The sequence below is a fragment of the Metopolophium dirhodum genome, chromosome 2 (genome assembly GCF_019925205.1).
Source record: "Metopolophium dirhodum isolate CAU chromosome 2, ASM1992520v1, whole genome shotgun sequence".
In the NCBI taxonomy this organism is placed as follows: domain Eukaryota; kingdom Metazoa; phylum Arthropoda; class Insecta; order Hemiptera; family Aphididae; genus Metopolophium; species Metopolophium dirhodum.
In genome coordinates, this window is record NC_083561.1 from 14,702,606 (window position 1) to 14,727,155 (window position 24,550).

Genomic DNA, 24,550 nt, shown 5'->3' on the forward strand with positions numbered 1-24,550 from the left:
TATTACCTGCGTCTATTAAAGTATACATTTAAATTTTATAGAAACTTTGATTTATCCATGTAAAAAGTACCAGCGAGCCTAAAAATTGCACTATTAAGACTATCACGATTACATTTTTTAAGTTTCATTGAAATCGGTTCATTAGTTCAATAGGAGATAGCTTCAATAAATTGACGTTCGAGTGGGGGACAGAGAGCCCACTTCACTATTCTCCAATTACTATAACTCTGTTTGTAGGTACTACGTATACTATATTATGTATAACAATAATATCACATAATATAGGCGCGTGTAGACATATTTCAAGTCAGGTTCAGCATACATTTTTACCGATTAATTTTTTTTTATATATTACATACAAACGGCTCACAAAAAAATGTAGTCATCATTTACATAACTGTATTATAATAATATGTAAAAATATAAATTTAAAACTGTTATGATGTATTATACCTATTATATTATTAATCTTTGCCTCTTGGGTATATTTCATTGGCTTAATACTTTATGTAGCCATAGAATATATTAGAAATACCCAGTCTCTGGTTTACTAATTCATCGGTCCAATGCAATAATTTCAAATTAATTATGATTATTAATCGTCTACATTCTACCTCTAATCTCTATTAACTTCAACACTACCTGCCTACGTAATATACAAAATGTTGTTTTGTGTTTAATTTGTAAGCTACGGGTTGTTGAATCATTAGATAAAATATTGTTCTTTGTTTATAATTTAATTAATTATTTAAATGTAATGTGCCACACATTATTTCAAATAAAAACTGTTAACTTCACAATTTATATGGGAAGGCCCAAGCCTGTCTCTTCCGGGCCGGTAAATGGCTTCAAGCGCACACTCCGCTGCACCTGTATGTGCAATGTGCATTCCGCACGCTTATAGTAATATGTATTTAGGTATACCATGACATCATATAATCTGCCGATATGATGCGCATAACCTGTTAAATAACAATTATTTGTTTTGTAGTGTTATTTTTCATAGGATCATAACAATGTTTTTTTTTTTCGATCGTGTCGAGAATAATAAATAACACGATTGAACCGTATATATTTAGATGCTTTGAAAATATCTAAACACTCCCCCAATATTGCAGATTTACATCGACGACATGAACTTACTCACGAAACAAATATTTCACTAACATTTTTATTTTTGGGTTACTCTGGTACAGAATACGAAAAGGTACCTGCGTCACAACACGACTGTCCGCATAGCAATCTCTATAAAAGAATTATCGGTGAACCATTATCTGTTGTGAGCTGTTACAATATACGACAATAAGTTAGTACTACTAAACACTAAGCTGTATATTGTACAAAAAAAGAAAATTACTCGGGATCAACTTTTTATCCGTTTTGCCAACCAAACTGAGACTTTATTGAAGTACATTATAATATTAAAGCCAAATGTTATAAGAATTCCAATTCAAGATTTCGATTAAATATCAATAACTATTATTTACTACCTTTATAAGGGTATTTATATTCGCGTGCTCTACAACATAACTCTATAATATTAAAACGTATTTTCAAAAAACTCTATTTTAGAAATGATTCCAGGTGAACTGCTAAAATTCCGTTCCGTCGTAATAATACTTTTATAATATATTTTAGTGTATGATTTTTAATCGTTTTCAGATACTTGTCTGTGTTACATTTATTACTATGCTCGTATATAATATAATATTATATGATATTGTAACAATCTCGTTCGAGTGGATTGTGCGAACCCCAAGGGTATATATATATAAAAAGCATCACCCTACACGTGCAATTTAATCGTATATATATCTTATATAAGAAGCATCACCCTACATGTGCAATTTAATCGTATATATATATATATATATATATATATATTGCATTTATTTAATCTTATACTCTCGACCTTAATATTGAGCTGACCCAAGTCTTGTTCCTCTCGATATAATAACATATAAATGACGTCGAAAATCGAAACCATCATTCGTTTTTGTGAACCACGGATTCTATAGATATAATAAATTATATACTTTTGTTTATATACAGAGTGATTCACCGAGTTTACTCATTCCCATTTTTTCCTTAAGTAATTTATTTATAATAATTCTGATTTTTAAAATTTTTAAATACACCTACTCCAAGAACATTTTTTTAATAATACACACCATACAATTTTGAAAATATTTTGACTCATTTCGAACTAGGTATTTACGGACATTTTCAGTTTTTAATTTTTTTATATTAATTTTCTATAATTGTCAATAAAATTTTATTTGTTGGGTAAAAAAGCGTGAAAATTGAATACAATACTCCAGATAAATTGTTACGATAACAGTTGAAAAATATTAAAAATACATAGGCATACATTTTTTTTTACAAGCATTTTAAGTTTGAATTTCGAGAAAATTTAAAAACGATTTTGTAGTTAACAATTTATAAAATGTTCAACTTTCATAGCTAAGGATTGAACATTTTAAACAATAGGTTCCACGCATATAGGTTATAATATATAAATTTATTTATTCACAATAATATCATCAAATATACTTGGTAATATCATAGGCTGACTGGCCGTCTTCGTTCGGAACCATTTTTCTTGTACAATGATATTATATCATTGAATTCAAATTTTATACCATCCTTGACAGTGACCCACTTGTAACCTACTGTACAGCAGAGCAACACCCACTTGCCCATCTCTTTTTTTTTGTACTTCATAAGGATTTAGTATCCTGTTATGATACAAACTTCTGTTTATCAATACTAGGACCCTCTTGGTTACTGTAAATTATTTAGTGGACATTTTTTTTGAAAATTGTGATGTACTTAATTCAAAATTCGAACGAGTAGTTTCTAAATTTTTAAAATGTTAATAGGAAATGAATATATTAAAAAAATTAAATCATTTTATTTTACAAAAATATAAAATAGTTACACTAATCATTCCAGTATTTAATATTCTAGGACAATTTTCACAAAATATTAATGTTGATAGATTTATATACATCACTAAAATGTTTAAATCACCTTAGCCCCATATCTTCCAAGCCCATTAAAATCACGGACCTATACAAAATTAGTACTTTTACAAAATTCCAAAAATAGTATTTTGAATAACTGCATTATTGAAGAAAAAAAGGAGCGAGCATGGTTTGTGAATCACCCTGTATATAAAACGTCAGCCGTTATTATTTCAAAGATTTAGAATGTTATTACAAGTGAGCACTCTTCCCGCGATTGGAAATCGAACGAAAGTCGAGCACACTTATTGCATTTTGTTTTCTATTAGTATTCGTTCCGGTTAAATCTGACGGGAAATTTTTTTTTTAAAAAAACTGATTAAACAAATCGTCGCAAGAGAGGATAGGGAATTCGGAACCGCTATTACTTATTTTCTATGTGTGTTGAAATAGCAATGCGCATTTAGAGCGAACGTGTTGTGTTATGGTTCACACATCACGGATCTGAAAACACATAATTACAGTTTACATAGTATATATGGTATATTGGTATTAGTATATATTACGTTTGATCGCTTTGACATATTATTTTGGCCTTTATTTATAGAATTTAAGTCGTCTAATGAGTGTAAACAAGAGGATGCGTTGTGCGTATAAGTAAAAAAAAACAAAACAACAACTCGTAAACGAGTTAATTAAACGATAATATTAAAACAAGCTGTTGTTGTTCGTCGCAATGCGCTATATCGTTAATTCAACAAAATTACGTCGGGTTAGGCACTAATTGACTATAAGTATTTAGAGACGAGCACTTATAAATATTCATGTATATTGCGATTTAAATGCGTTTACGGCAGTGAATGGGGTTGTGCATTTTACAACAAAAAATGTGAACACTGCACAATATTATTTATTATTATGCGTCATAGGGTGCATCTCTGTTGCACATTTCCCTGTACATGAAGTGATATGTTTATAAACCTATACCCAATTATAATAATGATAATAAAAAATATATATAAATCTTGACATTCGTATGTAAATAAAAATAAAATAATGACTTGTGTACCATTAAAATTACATTATTAAATAGGTAGTTCGATTCTGTAATTAGTTCAATATTATACAGTGTGAATAAGTTAACAAAATATGGCTGTATTTATATTCGTGTTGTATACTTTACAACTACATGGACTATGGACAGTAATTTAAAATAATATAATTTTATAATATACATCTACGTACATATAAGTAGGTATTGCTTAGCGGCCAACAGACTTTGTGTAAAATACTTATGAAAAGTATTTGTAATTAATGCTCGAACAGGTATTTACGAAAAATAGTATTTCGAAGATGTATTTGAATACTTTATAAAAATAGTATTCCGAACAGTGGTGTAATTAGGAATTTGTCCTGGGGAGGGTTGTATATTTTTTTACACACAAAATATTAAATTTCCAAGTACATTGGTGAGTATATAATATAATATATAATATTATGAAGGCTCTGGGGGGGGTCTATCCCCCTCATCCCCCCTTAATTACGCCCCTGATTCCGAATATGTATTTGAATACTTTATAAAAATAATATTCCAAATACTTTTAAAATATTTTTTGTTTTAGATATTAAAAATATGATAGTATGATTGTCTTAGGGAAAATTGTAAATTATAATGTTAAAATACATTGTATTTGCGTATTACATAAATGTGATAATTTATGATTTACAACTTAACAATACATATTAAAATCAAAATTTAATTTTAATACTATATTAAAGTATTCAGAATACTGTATTAAATACTTTTAAATACTTTTAAAAAAAATTTAAGCCTAGATTAAAATAAATTTTAATTAATTGTTCTTCAATGTGATTGAAGTTGTATCTTGTGCTGATCCTGCACTGTGTTCCCAATGATAAATTTCATAATGCCAGTAGTTTTACTCTGCCTTACGATAAACTTCGTTAAACGTTAACTATAGGTATATATTTTTAACACAGTCATAATTTTAGTGAGTTTGAACAAATAAACAATACCGATAAATTATTATGAGCAAAATATTGAACCAAGCCCGATGGTGGATTTGTTCTGTGTAAAAATAACAAAATTGAGTTTTAATTTTAATAAAAATAATATGATGTACCACAGTTTCGCACACGGCACACACTGTATTCGAGATCATTTTACAATTAATTCATTTTACAACTATAAATCTATGTTATAATAATATATAGGTATAGTCGATAATAATCTAATAAGGAACTTTCTGCAAATATCGTAAGTTAAGTTCTCAGCAATATCAACTCTCGCTTAATATATAAATGGTAACTATTTTACTTTATTTTATCATATTTATTTCTTTTTCACAATATACAATTTTAATATTTACTCATATAATTTTGCAGTTACTTTTCAAGCTTTAAACATAATTTTGAATTTATTTTTATATAATTTCGAATTTTTTGTGCCTATTTCCTTGTTTTTAAGTGCACATGTGCATACATATTTCATGATTATTTGGTGCATTAAATTCACAGCCCTGGTCATAACTATTGGAGCATATTATAAAATGAATGGAAATGCATTGTACGATATTATTTATTAACATGGTGTATACAATGTACAACATCGTGAAATCACTATATTATAGCATAATATTTTTATATTATATGATTGTTTTACGAAAATAACGTCCATGACATATAATTATAAAGTATTCTTCAAAAATCCACCCTCTCATCACCAACAAATAATAAATAAATAATAATAATAACTAGACAGAATACGTTAGGTTTTTGTATTCAATAACCGACAAATTTCCCTAATTATATTTTTTAATATTATAATATGATGTAAATAAAATATAATATACCTACTTATACACGTGCACAATAATAAATACACATATATAGGTAGGTACTATAGGTACCTACATAATATTATGACATATTCCACCTGGCAGCTGGAGCACATTAAATATATAATATACGCGTTGTGTATATCATATGAAAACTGAGTTACGACGTCATAAAAAGTGGTCATTGAATGAGCCTCGGGTCTATACGAAACAGCTCTAATTATCTCGTTCTACCCTAATGACGCGTTTTCATGTCTGTCTATAATTATTTCTGCAGTCACAAGCGGAAGGTATTATAGCAATACACTGCACCCTTATAAAAAAATATCCACTGAAAACCAAATATACGAACATGCAGCCCGTTAATGATTGTCGTCAGTGGCTGGTGTACACGATTGCTGTTATGGTAATAATAATAAGTTGTGCGCAAATACATGTTTTTTTTGCTCGTTATTCGTATTATTTGAATTGTTGAATTTCGCAAAAAGTTTCATTTTTTTCTTATCATATCGTGTAGTACACCGTGATTCAAAAGTCTTCATGGTTCTACGAACTGATAATATATAGCAAACCTTAAATCGCACTTAAACAGCCTAACTCATTAAAAAAAAAATAAACATAACAGTGTATAATGGCATACGAGTGTGATGTGATCAGAGCGGATCATATTGAAAATATGTAACACACATTATTGAATAATTGATTTTTTTAATAATAATTGTATTTCCCCCTGTATCTTAAAAATCACGAATTTTTGAAATCGTATGAAGACTTTTGAAAATCAATCTGTGTATAAATCTTATGGTCATAACTCATAATATATAATACGTTTTCATTCTGTTATTGAAATGGATTAATTATAAAATAGAAATAGAAAATATATTTTTGGTGCTGATAATTTTCTCACTGTTATACTATAATATAGAACAAATGTCTCATTATTTTGTTCGAAAACTCGCTAAAAATGTACTATTTTTTGATACAAATGATAAACCTTTAGGCTTTATTACATTTCTTATACTGGTAGGTATAGCCATAATTATGACTTATCAAAAATGAGTTTTTTAAATTTTGTTATACTAGTGATAATGTATTTTAATATAGGTACCTACGCTATTATACGTTTTAGAAGTTCTATTTTCTACCAAGAAATTATTTTAATAAAAAAAAAGCATTATGTTGTTTACCAATAATAATCAACCCGCATTGCATGTTTTAATGTTTTGTCAATAAAATATGTTTTGGATGTCAACATTGTTATTGTAAACGACTAATATTTAGATTACACTAAAAATATTTAAATATCATTAAATTTGAAGCGATGTGTTATTTTTGTTATTTTAAGTCATTATACATTTTTGAATAACTAATTTTTAATTTAAACACGTTTTCTGAACTCAATCGCCAGATTAAATATTATAATAATAATTTAAGAACAAAGCTGCAGTGTTTCCGTCGTTGGCAAGGATTTTGTTTTTGAAATGAAAATGTTTTGAAATGAAAAATGTCAGTCGCTGGCAGACAAAAAAGTTTGCTAATAAAATCAGGCGTGGAAACTTGACATCATATTGTTCATTTGTACACATTTTATATCAAAATAGGGGGACGCAGAATTGTTGAAATAAGATTTTATTTTTATTTCCATTTTGTACCACTCAATGTCGTATTTATATTAGATATTGTCCGCTTTTGAGATTTCTGAATAATCAGAAATTGGTTACGGTACATTTTGCGAGCATATATTATAGTATATATCTAATATTATCATATGCGTGCATTACAAGTCGTAAGTATATTCTGCTTACTGTTATATGTGATAGATTTAGGTAAGCCTATATGCATCGAGAAAAAACAAAAATAATGTAATAATAATATGACAGTAATATTATATCAACATCGAGTGGCCCATTACTTCTACGAGTAAAAGCAACAATGGCGGATTTGCAGTAGGTACCTATAGATAAAGAGCACGAGACCATAATATTATTAGGTATTATCGTCGTAAAGTATATAATAATATTTTAATGTATTATGTACATAGAAGAACAACTGCTATGATTTTGGTAAAGAAGTATCACGTATAATATATGACTGTATGTAAGTCGAGGTCTTCGTATTGCAGGTATATACCCGGCATCAAAGATAGACCAAAGGCCACGGCAGACGAAGTACATATATCAAGAAGTATGTACCATGAAAATTGGCTTTATACACATGAATGGAACATATTATTATATAATATGAAAGCAGTCGTAATAGGATTTGCGAAAAATAATCCGAACGTAACATACGTATATACAGGGTTCACCAAGCATGCTCACCCCAATTTTTTCCTTCAATAAAGATTTCATTCAAATATTCTGATTTTTGGAATTTTTAAATATATAGTTACGCAAAGACCATTTTTTCAAATTATTGGTGTTTTTTGTATTGTAAGGATTATTATGGGCGATACATAGTTCTGTTTTTGAAAATAGAACCCCCCCCCCCCCCCTTTTACTGTATATTATTCAGTGGATAATTTTTTTGAAAATGTTGATGTATTTAATTAAAAATTCAAACGAGTAAATTCTCAGTTATTAAAATGTTTGTACTAAGGATATATTGTCCTAAGACATGGTTTTATATATTCGATCTATAGTATTTAATAATTTATAATTATATTTGGGTGAATTTTACAAATTATTAATGTTGATAGATTAATATTAATCACTCAAATTTTGAAATCACTATCATTGCTCCCAAATGTTACAAACACATTATCATGGATCACAAAGTCATAAAACTCTAAAATTAATCGTACGAATTTTGATTCTGATACGTTAACATTTTCAGAAAAATTATCCACTAAATAATTTACATTAGAAAAGGAGTAGGTAGTTCTCATTTGAAAAACAAAACTTTGTGTGTCCACATCAGACACTCTCTATAAGTAGTAGAAAAAAAACTCAATAGTTTGAAAATATATGGTCTTTAAGTATGTTTAATAATTCCAAAACTCAGATTTCGAATAATTGCATTGTTGAAGAAAACAAAGGGGTGAGTATGCTTGATTAATCACCCTGTATAGGGTACCTACCTTGTTCGAACGTAAAATGATCGTACACGTTATTCCGTACAACATTATATATTGTGCGAGTGTGCACTGAGTGGCTGTATAATGGGATAGGTAATAATTCTGCACACGCATTAACGATATCCTGCAGGTGCAATGGATTATACATTTTAGAAAAAAATCAAAATTTATGACTGTGAGTTATCGAACAATAATTCCGCTTGAATGAGTTTAATCATTGGTTTTTATTTAATATTCATCATGCACACGTTTAACAAATAACTCGTGTAACGGCTTACATGTATTATGTTACATTATATTATTATGTTATAAACCTAATTTTTACCTCAAAAATGAAAACAAATAGTCTCGTGGGTGTAGACTGTAGGTACTTATTAAATAAAAATACATTATATAAGATCGTGAAATTTAAATGTAATTTTTTTAAATATCGAGTTCGCTAAATGTATTTTTGTTTAATAACATAGTTTTATATATATTTTCAAGCCAAAAATGTACTCTCATTGTCACGTATAGGCTTATTCAATATGAGATGTTACGTTGTATAGACTGTGTACTGTGTAAGTAAGTATTTTAAATAAAAAAACATATTTCATAATATACCTACTATATTTTTGCCAGTAGCATTTGTACAATTTATAGGAAAAATTTAAAAAAAAAAGTTAACCTAGCTATATCGAATTAAACTTTACAGTACACTCTAATACAAATGTTCAATATACATTTAAAAATATTTTTTAATAAAAAATGTTTACGTACTGCAGACAAACTAATGTAGTAATTTCAAAGCTTTTTCAAATTGGTGTCTCTGTATAAGACCTTGACCTATTTTTTATACAACATATGCGTTTTGATATTTTTATATACAAGGATTTTAATTAATTAACTAAAGTATAATATTATTATATTACAATAAACCTTTAAGAAAATGTGTAATTATACGATTAGTATATTAATTCACTAAAAAATAATATGTTCAACCTCCAAGTAATTTACGTGATGAAAATTATATGAACAACGAAAAATACAACATTGTAACATTTTAATAACAAAAAACTAAAAACTTGATAATAATAGAACAATTCGTTAAAAGCGTTGTCATGTCTATCTGTCATATTTTTTGGCTGGTAAGTATATTTAACTACATAGATTTCATATTTTCGTATATACATACAAATTAATGATTTTAATATTATTAATAGAACAATTGTTATTTGTTTAAAATTGTTTGCTTATTAAAATTAATTGTAAATTCGTAAACGTAACTTTATTTAGTAGACTTCGAGTAGACTTTAAAATTTAAATTGCATTATTATCTTAATTAAAGTGGATGAAGAGAAATGTTGTTCACTATTTTGTACTGCATATTACCTGTGCGTAATGTACGAAATATAAATAACGAACTCAAAATTAAATTAAAATATTATCTTTAAAATAAAAAAGGGATATTAGTTTTCATACATAATATTTGTGTAGCTATTCGGATTAAATATTGAACTAATATTTTAAAAATGTATAAATTATTATATCACTTTGTTCATTATACTTTGGACGCCATACTATATCCGATATGGCATATCGTATAAAATGTGTTATTACTATTTAGTATTTACTATTTTTTATATATAGGTAGTATGATTGGTAATAATTTTTTAAAAATCAAACTGTTCATGCACCAAATTTTAAATATAAAATCGTTATTAAGACGCTAAGAATAACATTATTTTCATTAGTAAATGATACTAGAATAAAATAAAATAAATTATAAAACTTCTTTATAAATCATGTTTGATAGGTATCGGTATATTGAAATATATATATCGTACGTTTAAAATGTTTAAACAATAACCAACAATCTACATCATTCTGTGGTGTTAGTATTTTTGTACAAATATCAACCGATCTCCTGTGCAGACTTAAATGTAAAAACACACATTTTTTTCAGTTAAGTACATAGAAAAAAAACTATCAAGCATTACCTGTACAAATCATTGTGCAACGCGATCAATAGAAATTCAAACGAAAGGTCAGTTGTTGTACTTGTATAAACAGGTAATTTTTATTATATCAATTTATTAATAACGAATAAAATAACATTTTTTCTCGCTATAAACGATGTTTCCACCAATATCTTCGTCAGATAAATATATGTTTATAATATTTTAGGTAAATTTATGGTATTATATGTTTTCTGTCCACCTTTTTTTCACTGTCGTACAGTCACATGTCGAGACGCGCGTATTGCCTACCAACATATTATTATTATTATAACCACATAATATAGCGGCGGTCTTACAGTAATCCCGGTTTATAACAGAAGTAATCGAAACTCATCGTCAAGGTATTAAGTCGAATTCCTTTTACACGCGCTCACGATCTAATAAAAACGAATATAAAATGTTATTAATCACACATCGAATCGGTCGTCTTCTTACCGCGGATCTCGTGTCATATTGCGACAGCGGTGTCTGTACTCGCCTGCATAGTAAATAATAATAAATTTCGGCGAAACTCGTTTTATAGTACAGAGATGATGATCGTATGTATTATACAATTATTGTTAATATTATGCTAAAAATCTAAAGACACGTCCGAAGTTATCCATTTCAAATGGTCGTTCGCACGTTACTAGCGGAGTGAAGATGCCCATTGATGAAGCCCGCGTCCTCCCACCACCGATTTGGCAAACGCTCTCCTCTCTCTATTTTTGCGGCCAATGCACATCTCTTCCCTAACTAGCGGCGACATCATTATTGTTATTAATATGCAAAGTGTTTATCGACTGTGAACAGTAGTTGACGAACACTTGGCAGCACCGCCCGATTTTCACTTGTTTTTATCACTTTATTATATATTTTTACGAATACATAATATAACGTCTATATGTACGTATATACACCACATTCGTCTTGTGTATATGCATAATATATAACCTCTCACACGTACACTGAAAATCAGCTGCGTTTTAATAGGGCCAAGGCGCTTTTTCTGGGACGCGAATTATTATATTATGTCTATATACGACGTTTAAACGTCTATAAATGGATGGAAGAAAGAAAAATTATATATTCGTTCATTTTTTACACTCTCTTGCTCGTAAACTAGCGCTCGAACTGCAAGTCTGTGCGTATTTTCTCAGGCTTTCCTTGCGGCGTGATTTATGCATAATTCATGCGATGTAAAGGGGAGGGCTGTCCGAAATTACAAGTATTCCCTTTTTGTTTTTCCTCGGAAATTAATGTTAACGAATTCAAAACAGAGCTGGAATGCAACAGAGAAAAAATTATTGTTGTTTAACTTTATTGAAAAATTATATTTTGGTATTAAACTTATTTATAGTTTTGCATAATAGCCGTGTTGTGTAAAGAGTGTTGTCAGATGGGGCGGAAATTAATTTATTTTTTACATTCATAAGATAAATATGAGTTACATAAATAACGAATACTGCAATTATTTCCAATACTATTTCTTACTTTATCAAAGTCAGTACCTAAGTTAAATATATTAAAAAATGCATACAATATAATAATGAGCAAATCTTAACCATCATGATTTATTTTGTGTGATTTCTGATTATATTGTTAATACCTATATAGTATGTACAATACATTTATCCTGAGGTATAGTATCGTAATTCAAAACTTTATTATAATCATTTTTCCATCGACTGCAATAACTATAATATAATATATTTTATAAGGAATGTTTTCAGTTTGGATTAATTAATTCACGTACGACGTACCTATGTATACAAATAATTATTGTTATGATAGAATATTAAATATTATTAATATTTAATCGGATAGTGTTTGTGATAAAGGGTGCGCATCCTATTTTTGTCTTATATACATTAGTTTTGTAGGAAACTTTTTCCCCGTCAATTAGTGACATATAAATACATAACTTTATTAACACGATATAAAGAAGATAATATAATCGTCATGTATATGAAATAAGATACTAATAGATACCTACACTTTGGTCGGGCGTTGGTCAATGTGGCGTACATGAATATCAGTTACTATTTTTTTTTTAATTAAAAATACGAGTTCGTAATAAAAAAGTTGGGTCCAAACTCTAAAGTTCCTGAAAAACAGCGAATCAATAATTTTCCCTCCGACAATTACCATGATAATATAATATAAAGGTATAAAGAATATTCTCGGTTTTAATAAATTAATTCACGCACCTTAGTGCCTATTATTACAAAATATTATTGTTATGATATTAAGATAGTACGATAGTTAAGATAGTTGTCATAATATGCTTATATAAAATAAGTTTGTCAGTTAATATTCAAGTGCAGTTTTTTTTCAATATACGTAATATATGACTAATGTCTAATAGTCTTTTTTTTTCTAAAAACTAAAATTCAAAAATCTACTTATACATTTTTTTTTCATGGCTATTGAAGAATATTAAAGACACATAGTCACAATTTTTTATTATAAACATTAATTGAATTTGTAATTCAAAAATAGCCATTTATAATATGGAGGAAAAACAATTTTGAAATCGATTGCATTTTTAACGAATGAAAGCAACTTATATTTTCAAAAATACAGGGTAATATCGTTAAATTGTATGGTTTTCACACTTTTATAATACTAATAATGCTAATCCAATAAGTAATAAGAAACATACTACTCGATGAAATTGTATGTAATGTTTTTATTAGTATTTATAATAATATAATATTGTTCAATATATCCACCGTCAACTGCTATATGCACAAGTCATTTTTTTAGGCCCATGATCTATTTTAATTTTTTTTAATTTTTTTTTTCAATCCATGATAAAGGATTATTAGTTGTATATTGAAAATGCACTGCATTATATTTAAAATTAGAGTTACTGAATTTCCAATTAATTAACATACATATAGGTTCAGGATGTATCACGAAACCATGTGATAATAATTTTTAATAGATACTATAAAAATATATTAGTCCATGGTAGGTATATCGGTTATAGTTTTTATTTTTCAATTCAAAACTAGGAGTTTGTGATAAAATATTCAGGCAAAACTCTCCTGCAAAGTGAGTTATCCGTCTTTCCTGAATAACAGAAGTTTTGACGTAAATGCCTTTCCTCCCAATCGCCGTCCAATTACATTACGAAATTCTATTTTTGCGGAGTGTTTTGTTGATCAACAATCGTGATATTATTATGATTATCGTAGCTTAGAATATAAATGACCACAAAACATGTTTTACACTAACGGACGGATAAAAAAAGCAAAAGAGGATATTATGTATATCATAGTTATTTATTTATACATTTTTAATTTTCCGTTCAAATGAAAATCTTATCTTTCTAGCTCAGCTATCTAGGATTAACCGAAGAAAAAAACACATGCCGGTTATCGAGTAAAAGACATGTCATTAATACTTTTTTTTGGAACACGTTCAATTCCCGACACGACGACACACGACAAATGTAATGGGTTTCTGTCTCTCGAACTGTTTTAGAAATCACCAAGCTTGATGCTTCGTTAACGTTCATCAAACAGACGTCAAACTTGTCTTGAAAAGGTCTGTAACGTTTTAACGGCCGTATTTGACGTTTTACTGTCATGTTTGTGTTTAGATGCCAGTCAGAATTAATCGAAATCTCGATATAAAACATATTGTTTTATAACACTTAAAAAATAATAATAACATACGATACCACCATCGTATAGAATTGAATTTCGGTAAATTATTTATGATGAGATATAATTGAAGTGACAATTCGTGATCAAAACCGATTAACACAATTTTTAACACTTACATTATTTTCTATATTTTGGAAATATCATTGTGCATATAAAATATAATAGTATACGTATAAAATAAGTTTCAAATCTCCACGAAAAATGTTTTTGAATTACAATTAAAATGCTTATAAAAAAATTGTGACTATACCTATGTATCTTCAATATTTTTGAATACCTATAAAAACAACTTATGAAGGACCTTGTATTAAATTGTCAAGCTTTTTTACCAAGCGGATATTTTTTATCGATAGGTATGTATAAAAAAATGTTTTATGAAATCGAAAATATTACATGTTTATAAATAACTCAATAAGAGTCAAAATATTTTGAAAATTATACCATGTATAAATCTTGTGAAAAAATCAAGTAGGTACCTATGGTTATTCGTTAATTTACCTACAATCAAATAAGAAAATTATAATTTTCGAAACTGGTCGAAACTGGTTTTGCGTAAGAATTCCCGATTTTTTATAATTTGTTTTGTTTTCTTCAATTATTAAGAAATGTACAGAGAAATTTTTACTTTTCAACTCCCCTTCCTGCAGAAAAAATTAAAAAAAAAATACTATTTGAATTCACTTCTCTGCCAGGTAAGATATTGGAGTAGAAAATCTATATTCATTTTTACTGCTCAAAAAGGTGATGACAAAAAAACACACATACTTCGTTGCAAAATCTTTACATTCATCACTTCTCAGTTCCAGTTCCCTCTGAATCTAAAACATAAAAACGGATATTATATCATCTGCATGGAGTTAGCCCCCCCCCCCCTCACCACTTCGTTCAATCGGTTTCAAAATACCACCAAATAGTTGCAAATAATCCAGTTTTGAGTAAAACCATATTGTTTGGTCGTTTTTGGACAAAGTGGGGGGGACTTCATGCACATTACTATCTATGTACCTACACATCTCTCATATGTACGGATTATAAAATTATTGTTTTGGTTTCTATTTATTTTTTTCTTCTCATATTTACAAAACACAACATTTTATTTTAAATACCAATATATTATTTTGATTGAATAACTGACTTAGCCTCACTGCTGTACTACCATTTATAAGTTATAGGTACTTACGACCTACTGCAGCCTTTAAGTATTGCTACGACGCCAATTTTCTCTGCTATTTTCACCGATGTTAAGGTTTTAATATCTTGTAGATCTCAGGCTAGAGCTATTAATGTGTCATATAAAGATAATAATTATACAAAGAAGGATATCTTATGTGTTCAAAATTAGAACCGCAGTAGACTGCTAAAACTATTTTAAAAACTACATGAAGTTCATTTAATGTCACATAATTTTAAGCCATCTTACTTATTAATTCATAGTGACCGCTTAACGAAACAAATATCATCAGATTTAAATAATAAAGCGTAATATTTCTTTGAAGTTATCCTTGTAACTTATATTTTGTCAACTTTATTTTATTGCACATTCTAAATTATCACGTAAATAAAAACCATTAATTTATAAGTAATTACTTAAATGAAAGCTAAAACGATCAAAACACCTTCTGAATAACTAATTAAGTTCAACGTGTATAAGCTCTTGGTAAAGAAAACAGTACATTCGCAATTATTTAATCTTATGGACCCGATTAATTAAATAACTTGTAATAATATACACAGAATGTATACCGAACCAATTACTAGCCGGTGCATTCAAACAATATAAATATAGGTCAAATAGTGTAAAATCTGTGCGCTATGTGCGAGTAGGAGAATAATTTTTCGTTTATCTCTATAGTCGCTACGTCACTTAAACTTTTAGTTCGCAATATTATACGAAAAACTACGTAAAACGACTATACTCTTCGTTAATTAAAACATTTAATGTTTGGAATTAAAAGCTTCAAATACAAACCAAGCGCAGATAATGAACTTTCTAACTTATAATGGCAATTTGAAAATACACACGTTTTACTATCTTGCCATCTCCGCGGTGTAAAAGTTTTATTAATTTGCATATTATATTTTCCAAAAAGTAACCATATGTCATTTTAAGTGCTCATAATTACAATTTGTAAAATATCTTGTTCCAGGGTATAATAAAATGTGTCAGAATACATTCATATTTTATTATAAATGAAAATCGTAAATATGATTTTTACAAATAAAATGCATAATATAAATTATAATTCATAAGATCTATAATATATATGTAGCGTAATTTGTCTACGATTGAATGACTTTAACTTACTCAAGAGTATTCAATGCAGTTTAATTAATATTATGATATTGGTAGGTATTATTTGTATATTGATAATATAGAACTACGCTTGTTGGACTTTATGATTTCAAAAGTCTTAATAATATACATTGCGTTGGCTATAATATGGTTATAATATATATAATCTTCTAGACCTCATGGAATTCTCGTACATAAATGGAAAATAAAAATGAATCATGAGAAATCTTTACATTTGACGTTCACCTTAAAAAGAGATATAGTACCTACAATCTTCTATACTAATCTTCTCACCTGTCACCTCAAATAGTGACAACAACCCAAAATCTATAAGATTTCGCTACTTAGGCTTAACCCTAGACCAATCTGGGCTGACCATATACAAATTAAACGTATCCTTCTCAACTCAAGGTGGAAATTTCTCTGTTAATTACTTGGTAAACATTCTAAGCTCAGCATAAAAACAAAGCTACTCCTTTACAAAATTATATTGATGACTACCTAGACATATGGAACTATGCATCCAACTATGGAGGGCGGCCAAAAAATCAAACATATATAAAATTAAACTTTCCAATTCATAACTCTTCAATATAATTACAAATGGCTCCATTCTATATCTTAAATCAGCCTCTATACTGATTTAAAAATAAACCGTAGAAGAAACCTCAAAGGTACTATACAAACGTTTCCGCTCTCGATTAACAAAGACATGAACCATACAAATCCCTTTATATCAGCTCTAAATTATAATACCATTTCTGGAAATCCTCCTCGCTAGCTAAAGAGATCATGGTGCATGACCTAAATCTATAAAAAAAAAAAATATGAAAAAATAAATATAATTAAAATTCATAATAAAACTAACCAAATCCCCAGGCAAAGCGTTATCATTGGGTGGCTACTTTTCTTATCTGTCTCATGTCATAAATATACATATATATCTGCATACAGGCATATTATAATAAATTAATTACAGATTGTTTGTTTTTAAAATATAACAAAAAAAAAAATAGAATATAATATATATATATAATTTATAAATTATAATAGATACGTCATGAACCTACCCAAATTCACTATAATCAGTGATTATTAATCACTATAATAATTTAGTATACATTCAGTATTATTATGTAATACTTGTACGTATTTAATTTTTATCATCGAAACAATATGCTCATTGATATACCCAAATCTAGTGGTGAGCACTATAATAATGATGCTACACTAATTTATTATAAAATAATTTAAGAAAAAAATAGTATTTTTTTCACTATAGCAAAATAAAATAAACTAAATAAAAGTTATTATTTCATAGACTTAATTTAGATTACAATATCAGAATATCTATATGCTTAATAGTTAATACAGCGTAGTATGATTAGTTAGTTTATCCTGATAATCAAAGCAGCTAATACATAAGTTCATAATACGTAAATACGTATATAATATACACTATACCTATACTGCATATTCTATAATATTAATACAATATTAAATATTAAGTATGCATGCTACGGTAACAATGTTTACCATAATCAGTAATTATTAATTATATTCAGAATTTAGTAACGGTCGATCTAGGTACCCGGTGCTTACATAAATCATGGTAATACAACGCATATAGTAATCGGATTACTCAAACACTTCATTATTATATTTCACACAATCTGAGTACGAAGCAGCGATTTATAATGATTTCAAACACGACTATACAATTACATAGATTTCCCCAAAATATTTTTTTATAAATTTCAATCAGGGTTAAATAATATGATTTTACTATATAGTTAAGTATTATATTAAATACAATAGTTCTGGTATAGTCCCGAATAATTTATTATAGAAAAATGTACTGCACATGGAAATGCGCACGAACATTAAATAATTTGGAGTAGAGACTATAATATTGTGCACTAAAAGTTATTGAATTATATTGTTTTTAAAAATAATACTAACAAGAACAGATTTTATTTGTATTACCAAAGTTAATAAAAGTTACTATGTACATTATGATAAAATAAAAAAATCATTATGGTATTTGTGATAATTTATATCATTTTATTGTTGCGTGTATACTCGTGGTTTATAGCGGCATAAATTCTGCAGTCATACAAATAATAAACATTTTATTATTTTCAAGTTTTTAGTATCAATTTTAAATTTAGTACATGCATATTTTTACGTGACTTATGGTGACATAAAAACATTTTTTTTTTTTTATCAAATTTATTATTTAATGTAAAAACGGAATTCTGTAAAACATAATTTTATTTACATAATATTCAATAATATTATTTGTTTATTTGTACATTTTAATGTATGTTAATAAATAAATCATAGAAATCAGCGACACATTATTTAAAAGTTATACCTAGGGAGCGGATTTCTGTTCAAAATAATTTTTTACTTATATAATGCTTTTTCATGCTTTATTTATAAAAAATGTGTTTCGGGGAGTATAGGTAATGTAGGTTTGTCATTTTCAATTTTTTTTTTTACATATTTACGTATTTGACTTATAAAGTTATAAATGCGTTTTGGTCATTTTACAATTTGGACCTTCATAAAGAAATTATAAGAATGTTGGAAGTTCTGAATGTCAGTGAATAGTGAATAGTGAATACTTTTATAAAATGTTCAACTTTTATAGCTAAGGATTGAAAATTTAAAACAAGGCTCCACGTAGATAGGTTATAATTGTTATGGGAACACTGTATACAATAAGAAACATTATTATATGACATTTTTTTATGTCATTCATTTTTTAGGGTCACAAATACATTTTTTTTAATAAGAATTTGTAGGTGTTATTTGGGGTATTCAAATCCGCACCCATAGATATATTATATATTATATTGAACCAGGTATAAGTAATTAAGTTCATTTTGGCTGGTGTCAACTAAGTTCAAAATTCCAATAAATTTTTAAATCACGTGCAACAAGCGACATTATATATATACAGCTATATACACTATACAGACAATGTAAACATAAACGTTTTGGTATAAATATATATACCTATATAATATAGTAAGACGTTTTATTAAACTTTATTCTTTCTTCTTTTAAGCGCCTCTGCAGGAAAGTTTTCTTAAAGCCAATTTGTCCTACAAATTCTACGAGTATAACAATAAATGTCAGCTGAAAGATAAATATGTTATATTATATACCTATTTAACTTATTAAGGACGGTTAAAACATCTTTATGGCTGCCAAAAAATTGTTCATAAGGGTAGAATTCGTTAGTATGATTTGTTTTATCATTATTTATTTGTATTATCAATTGTTAAAAGAGGACCGTATTCCAGTGTAAATGTATGTTTATAACTAAATAAATTTGCATTATTTTCAAACCATATTGTTATAAAAAGTTGTCACAACTGTTTGATAATAATTGTAGGTGCCTATACTTATGATATTTAATTTAACGACCATTACTTTAGTTTCAAGCATAAATATATTACGGATTTACGGAACAAATAATCTTCAATGTTTATTGAGAGGAAATTGTTTAAGACTTTTGATAAGTACTTGATATTATATGACTTTAAATTAAGTTTACCGAACAGTGTGCCAGTATGTAAGTTATTAAGTCAACACTCAACAAATTATAATTAAAAAATAATATTTATGTTCAAAAATTATTATTATGGCATTATACGGGAAATGTTTAACTGTGTAGATACTGTATACAAACATTAAACACAATATTCAATTGTGCCTGTTATATACAATTTACAAGTTATATACTTGTACGTTTGTATAATAAGATAAAAAAAAAAACGGCACAATAAAATCTTGAAGTTTAAATTTGTCGAAATTAAAATATTAAATCACAACTCTTAAAATGTAATTTATTTTGCTAGTATCCTATGACTAATAAGGAATTCAACATAAATTCATGCCTATCCGATATTCATCAATATTCTAGTAGGTATAACACGGATAAAGGCTTTTCAGCGATAGAAGTTTTTCATTTCAGTAAACAGGCGCATAAATAAATTATTTGAAAATAGGTATACCTAGGTGCTTAATCGACTCCTTTGAACTTTAAATTGACTGTACGGCTGAATCCGTAAAAACGGAAAACCAATTTGGTTTTTAAATTCGATATTAGGTGTAGTATAGTGAAAAAATATATTTTTGTTTATTTTAGTGTGAAATACATTTGTATTTTATGCGCAGTAGACAGTATTAATAATTTTGTTTAAAAACAACGTTTCATTATTAGACACGTATTATAATATTTGTAATTTATTATTATAAATATTATTGATTTGTAATCACAAATATTATTGTTGTGTGGACACTAAACGTTTGTACATTGATTATATTATTGGGTGTTTTTGAATAAATATATTATTTTTTTTTAATCATTGAAAGATAAATAAAGTTAAAATTCCTTCCAACTTTTACAGTGACGTGTGTATATACTGTGTAAGCAGTTTTGTTGTCAGGCGCAGTAAATGCGGTTATACCAACGTAAAATTTTAATTACGGTAATGATAATAATATGTTGATTTGTTGTGCATGTATAACTATACAACTGTAGAAAACTGTCGATTATCATCTATATGGTACATAATGTAACACTGTTACCCACTGCAAGGGATATGTATTTACTAAAATAACAACTTCTTCGACAACAGTGGGAAGTAGGAAGTGGTCTTCTTGAAAAAAGACAAATAATAATTCAAGTTTTAATGTAATACCCGAATAATTTTTCTAAACCAAAATCACATCTTATTTTCATCATTTCATTTTTGCGTCTCTCGACTTCCTCTATTTGTCCTGCAGCAGTAATTCAAATATCGAATAATTGTCATAATATATAGCGTTGTAATAAAATAGATTAACATTATATATATATATATATATATAATACGCCTTTGCTGCAGTTGTTATACCTACGCGTATTGTGTATTGTTCGACGGTCGATTTTTCGAGCGGTTAAAAGGCTACGAGAACGCAATAACGCTTTTCGTGAACGCCCGGGTGTCGCACTTTCGTGTAATATATATTTTATTACGTTACCGCCCTTCCCCATCAAACTGCTTTAGAGTTTACGGCCTTTGGCTGCGATTTTTACGGCGGCCCGCACGCCGTTTCTCCTCAGCTCGGTCGTCGATAAAAATGTCCATATATGAACGTTATGATATATATATATATATATATATATATGTGTATATGTAATATGTATATATATAGTACACACTTATACTATGTACACACTTATACTCGGGCAGATACTTCACTATATATGATATTAATATATATATATATATATATGTGTATATGTATAATAGTTTAATACTTTTACAACAACTATATACCATTATATATACTACGTACTACTATTACTACTACTCATACCATATATACTATTACCGCACAGCCGACCTGTCGTAGGTCCCAGAGTCGGATCGCATCCGATCGCGTGCAGGCAATTGGATTTTATGTCGGGCGCGATATCGTTTTCAGATCGTGGCCGTATTGCGTGACCGCGCTAATGGTTGTTATGACACACGGGGTATAGACAAATCTCAAAAGACTAAAACGATGACCATCCCCTGCCACTGTTACCCCCCCCCCCCCACCCCCGAAAACCACCGTATCGTACTGTGAAAAACGTCCACAAAGAGAGATTTCATACGTACCCTATGTATGGGGACTTTTAATATTGGTACATTCGGTGGTACCTATAATATCAATCAAACTTTGAAATAAAATAAATTCACAATTTGGTTTCGGTTTCGGTTCTCCAAAACACTTAGCATCACGATGAAGGTTTCAATGGCGTTATACAACCATGTTGTTTCCTGCTGCAGGTTAACATAGGTAATAATTAAACAATATTTATATAAAATATAATTCGTAATAGGTATTATTGCAGTATCTAATATATTATGTTCTTTTCTAAAATTAAAACGTCATCTAAACAGCCGCACAATATTGTGCTAATTATAATTAGCGCCCTGGGGGCAATCATATATTCTGGTACCCCTATTCAACATGACATTTAATATAATTTATTTAGGGATGCTATTATGCTAAGATTTTATAGATACATTTAAACTTAACTCCTTTAAGGTCACACTGTAGCGTTAACGGTCGCGGTAAAATGCAGCTGGACACAATTATTACCACCACCTTTGGTGGGATCTCCAAAGTCCAAAACAATAGAATTTTACTACCACCTCTTGTGTGGCGACCTTTATCATGAAAATACGAATACGTAGGTACATTATTTATATCATGATTGTATATACTATCAATAAACAATGAATAATTTTCAAAACTAATCAGATAACATTTTTAAGATATTTTAGCTATAGAAATAATTTACAATTGTTTTAACCACAGTAATATATAACATAGGTACAGATATTAGATATAACATAAAAAATATATATTTTAAACAAATTAATAACAAAAAAATGTAAGCTTATGTTTTAACTATACGATATACTAAAAATGTTGGCAGCTTCGGGGCCCTAGTGCAATTACCCCCCCTTTTCCCCATATTTGCACATCATGAACAAGATAATACAATACATTTTGAATTTCATCATTTACAAATAGTCATACTTTTGTACCTACTATGTAATTTTTTCGACTAAAAAAATTTTTAACTTTTAATTAAATGTACACTTTTTAAAAACCAAGAAATAAAATAAAATAAAATAGGTATGAAGAAAATAAATAGAATCCACCCCATATAGAGTATAAAATGATCAAAAGTCTATGCACGTAGCCGAGTATATACCTAGATATGTATGTAATTTATCTATGCGAATGCGCAGACGCTTGCATTCGGAATCCGTTAAAAATCCGTTAGTACTATTAGTTAACCAACAATTGTCATGACATGATCCGTTCCGATCCAGTGTGGGTGGCTTAGTTTAAAATTATAGTATATCGATATTTTCTGTTCGATCCGATCGGAAGATTTCGGTCCAGTGTATGGCAACCTGCAACTGAACCTCAATGAATGTTAAGGTTCAACGATTTTTTAAAAGGCTCTGGTTATAATAGCAGTTATTTTCTGTTCCAGGCCTGCATCAGAATGCGCGTTTGACGATCATGTCGTGGAGTATATTTACGTCATATTTACACTCCTCTCGTCCCTCACACCTCAAAACCACAGGTATAGTAGGTACCTACCAACCTACACAAATACACAATATAGAATTAAAATAATATTGTATGATTAATTATAATACAATACCAAAATATCTAATGTACATAATCGATATTAATTTTCGTCAAAGTGAGAGTATCAGACAGGCAGACGAATAGAGTTTAATCTAATAGTGTTATGAACGATCGAGCTACGTTCAACCGGATTTGGAGGATTTAGCGATTAAACGTTGACGTTGTACGTTTAATAATAATAATATTATGTTTGCGCCGCAAATTGAAACAGCGCTTAATATTATTACATAAGAATAGCCCGGAAAATTATGTTCGAAACGACGCTCATATTTAATTCAATTCCCACGTAAGTGTGGCACAACGGCTGTTACAACACTGCAGCAAACTATAATGCTTTGTTAATATTATTTTGTTAACCCGTCCGAATATTTTGTACACATTTACATAATCACGAGATTGGAAGACAGTTTCGATAAAATAAGTCACTACAGGAGCCAAGAAGAGCTGTGCGCCGTGTCATTTTTAAGCTCGACATAATAA

The 24,550-nt window shown here is 28.4% G+C and overlaps 1 protein-coding gene across 3 annotated transcripts in view; it reads right to left on the reverse strand.

Moving 5' to 3' along the window:
- The window catches only part of LOC132938616 (uncharacterized), a 63,849-nt gene extending 52,334 nt beyond the window's left edge, over positions 1-11,515 (reverse strand). Inside the window, exon 1 of one of the 3 annotated variants that reach the window (XM_061005549.1) lies at positions 11,336-11,515. The gene's annotated coding sequence lies outside the window, so the exon portion shown is untranslated. Of the gene's footprint in view, positions 1-10,879 lie in introns of all 3 variants that reach the window. The other 2 variants (XM_061005550.1, XM_061005548.1) reach the window with 2 other exon arrangements.
- Between the last annotated feature and the right edge of the window lie 13,035 nt (positions 11,516-24,550).